The sequence below is a fragment of the Ovis aries genome, chromosome 7 (assembly GCF_016772045.2).
Source record: "Ovis aries strain OAR_USU_Benz2616 breed Rambouillet chromosome 7, ARS-UI_Ramb_v3.0, whole genome shotgun sequence".
NCBI classification, from domain to species: domain Eukaryota; kingdom Metazoa; phylum Chordata; class Mammalia; order Artiodactyla; family Bovidae; genus Ovis; species Ovis aries.
Window position 1 is genome coordinate 98,770,405 of NC_056060.1, and position 6,945 is coordinate 98,777,349.

Here is a 6,945-nt window from a genome sequence, read left to right on the forward strand (position 1 = left end):
ATTACAATCCCTGAGTACAAGAAAGACCAAAACCAGCATCAAAAGGTGAGGTGGCTTAGATTTCTTAATGGTTTCTTGTAATTAACATAGTTCTCATAGTCTATGCTCTTTTCTTCCTGCCTAGTTGCCATGCAGACTGCTAGTCCTCCTGGGTGCTCGTGGCAGACATTACTAATCGATCCTGATACTCTTCTTCAGACTGAACCTTCAGGATCACTCTCTCTGTGTCAGGCTCTTCGGCTGACAAAAGTTAGTACATAAAGTTAAGCTTATTTCCCATTCTTGTTTTTGACATTTTTGTTTGTTTGGCTTTTGTTTGTGTTTGTTCTTGACTTTTTAATCAAACTAGTCAATCTTGAGAGACTTTTTAAACAATCATTTGCTTAAAGCTGCTAGGTAGGTGAGACTCCTGGTTACCCCTGGGATAACTTACAGTCGGTTCTTTTAATGAATGGTTCTTGGTATCTACAACACATTCCAGTGCCCTCCCTGCCTTGGCTTACCTTGAGAGCAGATTCTTTTTCACATTTACCTAAGTTCTCTCCTGTGGGCTTCCCAGGTGGTACGGTGGTGACAATTCACCTGCCAAGGCAGGAGACACGGGTTTGATCCCTGGGTCAGGAAGATCCCCTGGAGTAGGAAATGACAGCCCACTCCAATGTTCTTGCCTGGAAAATTCCTTGGACAGGGGAGCCTGGGAGGGATACAGTCTGTGGGGTTGCAAAGGTTTGGACACAACTGAGCCCTGCGTCTTTCAGAGAAAGATCTACAGAATCAGGAGATGAAAGGAACTTGCTGTTCAGATCTTCCCGAGCTTTCACCGCTGGTCTGTTGTTTGGGAATGACGGCCTGGAGGTATCTCTGTATAGAACTGAGTACGCATTTTGGTAACTATTGCAAAACAAGCGACTTTGGACTTTCAGAATTTCTTAGAGAAGCTATTGGATTATCTTCTAATCTTAACAACAGTTAGGCTTCTGCACATATTAACCACAAGCCAAGGTCATTCTATGACTCTTGAGAGTCCCGTGGACTGCAAGGAGACCAAACCAGTCAATCCTAAAGGAAATCAGCCCTGAATATTCACCGGAAGGACTGATGTTGAAGCTACAATACTTTGGCCACCTCGGGCGAAGAGCCAACTCATTGGAAAAGACTCTGATGCTGGGAAAGATTAAGGGCAGGAGGAGAAGAGGGCAACAGAGGATGAGATGGTTGGATGGCACCACCGACTCCATGGACATGAGTTTGAGCAAACTCCAGGAGACAGTGAAGGACAGGGAAGCCTGGTGCGCCGCAGTCCAGGGGGTCACAAAGAGTCGGACACAGCTTTGAGACCGAACAGCAATAACAAAGGCCGTCCTCCAGCTCCCCAGGAAGATGAGAGTCCTCCGCTGGCTTGATCGTCCCTCCACCTCAGTAATGGAGTCCCAAAGGCCCTCTGGCTTCATACCCCAGAGGAGGAGAGACGCGAGGACTCAGGAAGGACAGTTTGCTGGGCCACGAACTGAACCACGAGTGTAAAGCCGGTTGCCTCGGCCCTGACCCGGCTCCATGGACTTAGGCCCTCCGGCCGCAGTCTCTCCGCGGGCTCCACCGTCCCTCTTGCCCAGCCGGCCTGCGCGGAACGCGGCTTCGAGCGGCGCCGGGCGCCCGTGCACACTAGGGGGCGCAGGCAGGCTTGTTTCCCGCCCGGCCGTCGGCGCTCCCCCGCGGAGCAGGGCCGGGGCCGGGCCGGGCCGGGCCGAGCCGCCTCCGCCCTGCAGCGCGGAGAGAGGAACGGGGCTGGGGAGGGGGCTGAGAACCGCGGGCCGAGGCCAGGTCACGGGAGGTGGCGGCCGGGCTCCTGGGCGCGCCTGGCGGCCGGCAGCCACCCCGGGCTGCGTCAGCCCCTGGGAAGGACTCTTTGAAGCGGGCTGGAACTTTCTGCCGTCACACTTGGCCGCCGTCTGACCCCTTCCCCGGCTGGAGAGGCCCGAGCTGCTCAGCCCTGGGCCGTGCCCCTCTCTGGAGCTCGTCCACGAAGGGGGCTCAGAAGTGCTTTCGAAGCTTCGGGGCTGGCGCCAGGGCCAGGGGCAGCCCCGGCTCATCTCACGCGATGCACTTCTGCTCCACTGGCCTCCTCTTAGCACAGAGCGGGCAGAAGCCAGCCCAGGAGACCAGCGCCTTCCTCCCCGCCCTGTTCTGCACCGCACTCTTCCAGAACCTTCAACAGAGGCCTTGTTCTCCAGGGCTGGAGACCACAGTTTCCCAGCTGCTCGAGGGGAAATGAGTGGAGGAAACCAGCCCAGGGTTTTTATTGCCAAATAGTTCTTTCCCGAGGAGGACAACGCAGTCGACTCGCCAAGTCGGGGCTGGAGTGGGTCCAGCCGTAAACCAAATTAATGAACACTAATAGAGAACTGCAATTATTGCTGACTTCAAAAGGCACACAAGAACTTTAGACACTGATTCCTATCAGCCGGTCGGTCCGGTACCGACGCCGCGCAGTTTTCGCCGTTGCTTAGCAATGGGAGAGAAACTGTTCTCTCTTATCACTGGAGGTGGAGGTAAGACAAAGCACTTTACTGGACTGAATAGGTATGAAATTAGTTTATTCTCTCTCACTTGGAGAAGGCAATTGGCAGCCAAGGGTCACTTGGACAATGGGCACTTTCGAGGTTGGGAGGTGGCCTTCCTTTCCTGTTATCTCAGTAAATCGTAACTGCTGTGTTTCTCTACAGATAAAGTTTTGACCTTTTGCCAGGAGTGTCCTTCCAAAACTATCATTAGAGAAAATAGCTTCACATAGAGACTCACAGACCAGAGTAGGACTGAAGGTGCGGAGAGTGAAGTCAAGTCTGCAAAATTTAAGGGAGTTCTCCCCGCAAGTCAGGAATCAAAACAATTCATATTTTAATGCTTTATTTTACTGAAAAATATCTTTTTCTGGCTGCACAGACTGGTTTTTAGGGTCTTTCCCGACTAGGTATGGAACCAGGGTCCCTGCAGTGAAAGCTCTAGGTGCTAATCACTGGACTGCCAGGGAATTCCCTTCAGTTCAGTTCAGTTCAGTTCAGTCGCTCAGTCGTGTCTGACTCTTTGCGACCCATGAATCGCAGCACGCCAGGCCTCCCTGTCCAACACCAACTCCCAGAGTTCACTCAAACTCATGTCCATCGAGTCGGTGATGCCATCCAGCCATCTCATCCTTGGTCGTCCCCTTCTCCTCCTGCCCCCAATCCCTCCCAGCATCAGAGTCTTTTCCAGTGAGTCAACTCTTTCCATGAGGTGGTCAAAGTACTGGAGTTTCAGCTTTAGCATCATTCCTTCCAAAGAAATCCCAGAGTTGATCTCCTTCAGAATGGACTGGTTGGATCGCCTTTGAACACCACAGTTCAAAAGCATCAATTCTTTGGCGCTCAGCTTTCTTCACAGTCCACCTCTCACATCCATACATGACCACTGGAAAAACCATAGCCTTGACTAGATGGACCTTTGCTGGCAATGTCTCTGCTTTTAAATATGCTATCTAGGTCGGTCATCGGAGAAGGCAATGGCACCCCACTCCAGTACTCTTGCCTGGAAAATCCCATGGATGGAGGAGCCTGGTAGGCTGCAGTCCATGGGGTCGCTAAGAGTCGGACACAACTGAGCAACTTCACTTTCACTTTTCACTTTCATGCACTGGAGAAGGAAATGGCAACCCACTCCAGTGTTCTTTCCTGGAGAATCCCAGGGACGGGAGAGCCTGGTGGGCACATGTCGCACAGAGTCGGACACGACTGAAGTGACTCAGCAGCAGGTTGGTCATAACTTTTCTTCCAAGGAGTAAGCGTCTTTTAATTTCACGGCTGCAGTCACCATCTGTGGTGATTTTGGAGCCCAAAAAAATAAAGTCTAACACGATTTCCACTGTTTCCCCATCTATTTCCCATGAAGTGATGGGACCAGATGCCATGATCTTTGTTTTCTGAATGCTGAATTTTCTGAATTCCCTTAATGCAATATTTTTTTTAAATACACATTACTGAGTAAAGTTCCACGATGACTGAAACATCCAAATTTTAAATAAAGACAATCAGGACCCCTGATGTTTTTTCTTTGGCCTCAGGTTCCAACAAGGCAGCATGGCTCAGCACTGCCACAGACCTTGTTCCTGCCTCACACGTGTTCACAACAGGAGACTTCTGGAGCATCTTTTTCCTCACAAGAATGACTGCGCTGGGGGACGGAGGATCATGCAGCTGGGCAGAGAGCTTCCCTTCCCCAATGGGAAGAGGATCTTTCTGCTGTCCTTTCGGAAGCTTTTTCCAAGACTGAAGTGGTTTGCCAGAGTACATCATGTGAAATGCTGGGCTGAATGAATCACAAGCTGGAATCAAGATTGCCGGGAGAAATAACGACAGCCTCAGATATGCAGATGCATGCATGCTGTGTCGCTTCAGTTGTGCCCAACTCTGCAACCCTATGGACCTTAGCCCGCCAGGCTCTTCTGTCCATGAGAGTCTCCAGGCAAAAATACTAGAGTGGGTTGCCATTTCCTTCTCCAAGGGATCTTCCTGTCCCAGGAATCAAAGTCTCGTCTCTTACATCTCCTGCGTTGGCAGGTGGGTTCTTACCACTAACACCATCTGGGAAGCCTGATTTGCAGTTGACACCACCCAAATGGCAGAAAGTGAAGAGGAACTAAAGGACCTCTGGATGAAGATGAAAGAGGAGAGTGAAAAAGCTGGCTTAAAACTCAACATTCAAAAAAACTACAATCATGGCATCTGGCCCCATCACATCATGGCAGATAGCTGGGGAAAAAATGGAAACAGTGGCAGATTTTATTTCCTTGGGCTCCAAAATAACTGCTGCCTGTAACTGCAGCCATGAAATGGAAAGACGCTTGCTCTTTGGAAGGAAAGCTATGACAAACCTAGACAGCGTATTAAAAAACAAAGGTATCTTTTGCCAACAAAGGTCCATATATTCAAATATATGGTTGGACCATAAAGAAGGCTAGGTGCAGAAGAATTGATGTTTTTGAACTGTGGTATTAGAGAAGATTCTTGAGAGTCCCTTGGACTGCAAGGAGATCCAACCAGTCCATCCTAAAGGAAATCAGTCCTGAATACTCATTGAAAGAACTGATGCTGAAGCTGAAGCTCCAATACTTTGGCCACCTGATGCGAGGAGCTGACTTAACAGGAAAGACCCTGATGCTGGGAAAGATTGAAGGCAGGAGGAGAAGGGGGCGATAGAGGATGAGATGGTTAGATAGCATCCCCAACTCAATGGACTTGAGTTTGTACAAACTCCAGAAGATGGTGAAGGACAGGGAAGCCTGGCCTGCTGCAGTCCATGGGGTCCCAAAAAGCTGGGCAAGACTGAGAGACGAACACACAATGTGTCAGTGGGGAGAATTAGGTCAGTTCATGAACATGTGGATGGGAAAATAACTGATGTTTATTTTCACTAGCTCTAACTACAATTTAGAAATTCAGCAATTAATGTAGCCAACACAGCACAGTAACCTTTTGGTGCCTGTGATTCAGTCATTAATCAGGATACAGATGCTAAAAGTGAGAGAGGAGAGTGAAAAAGCTGGCCTAAAGCTCAACATCCAGGAAACGAAGATCACGGCATCTGGTCCCATCACTTCATGGGAAATAGATGGGGAAACAGTGGAAACAGTGGAAACAGTGTCAGACTTTATTTTTGGGGGCTCCAAAATCACAGCAGATGGTGATTGTAGCCATGAAATTAAAGGACACTTACTCCTTGGAAGAAAAGTTATGAGCAACCTAGATAGCATATTCAAAAGCAGAGACATTACTTTGCCGACTGAGGTCCATCTAGTCAAGGCTATGGTTTTTCCAGTGGTCATGTATGGATGTGAGAGTTGGACTGTGAAGAAGGCTGAGCGCCAAAGAATTGATGCTTTTGAACTGTGGTGTTGGAGAAGACTCTCGAGAGTCCCTTGGACTGCAAGGAGATCCAACCAGTCCATTCCGAAGGAGATCAGCCCTGGGATTTCTTTGGAAGGAGTGATGCTAAAGCTGAAACTCCAGTACTTTGGCCACCTCATGCAAAGAGTTGACTCATTGGAAAAGACTCTGATGCTGGGAGGAATTGGGGGCAGGAGGAGAAGGGGACGACAGAGGATGAGATGGCAGGATGGCATCACGGACTCGATGGACGTGAGTCTGAGTGAACTCCAGGAGATGGTGATGAACAGGGAGGCCTGGTGTGCTGCAATTCATGGGGTTGCAAAGAGTCAGACACAAGTGAGCGACTGAACTGAACTGAACTGAACTGAAGAATACAGATGTTTCTATATTACATTACATTCTTTGTAAGTATCTCAAAATATTATCTATGTTCATGGAAATTTATAGTACCTATTAGATTTTCTGATAAATCTTGTTATTTTAAAAAGAAGCACATTTACTATATATCATAGTATGTCATAAATTTTAATTAATTACAGAATTTTAGCATAATTGATTTCCTTTGTAATCCTATAATTTTTATCTTAGCCATTTAAAAACACACCAGAGGATCCATCGCATAAAAAAGGTTAGAAACTCAATCTCTAGAAGTGAATTTGTATGACTTCAGTGTGAAAAAGGATTTCTTAAACAAGAGAAAAATAAATGAAAGAATGATAAATTTGACTAGATTAGAAACTGTAAACTTTTCCCATTTCATGCACTGGAGAAGGAAATGGCAACCGACCCCAGTGTTCTTGCCTGGAGAATCCCAGGGGCGGGGGAGCCTGGTGGGCTGCCGTCTATGGGGTCGCACAGAGTCGGGCACGACTGAAGCGACTTAGCGGTAGCATACCAAAGATGGTCCCTGAATTACTGACTTACAATTTTTTTTTATCTTATCACAGTATCACCATCTTTATTTTCCAGGAGACTCAGAGAAAGCCACAACACTGCTTATTCAGAGCCTGGATTTGAAACACATTTT

At 48.2% G+C, this 6,945-nt stretch overlaps 1 long non-coding RNA gene across 1 annotated transcript; it reads left to right on the forward strand.

Annotated features, from left to right (window-relative positions):
• Nucleotides 1–1,741: 1,741 nt before the first annotated feature.
• On the forward strand, nt 1,742–6,644 carry LOC132660141 (uncharacterized). The gene is made up of 2 exons (XR_009601384.1): nt 1,742–2,549; nt 4,094–6,644. It is a non-coding gene; the product is annotated as an uncharacterized LOC132660141 (long non-coding RNA).
• Nucleotides 6,645–6,945: the final 301 nt, after the last annotated feature.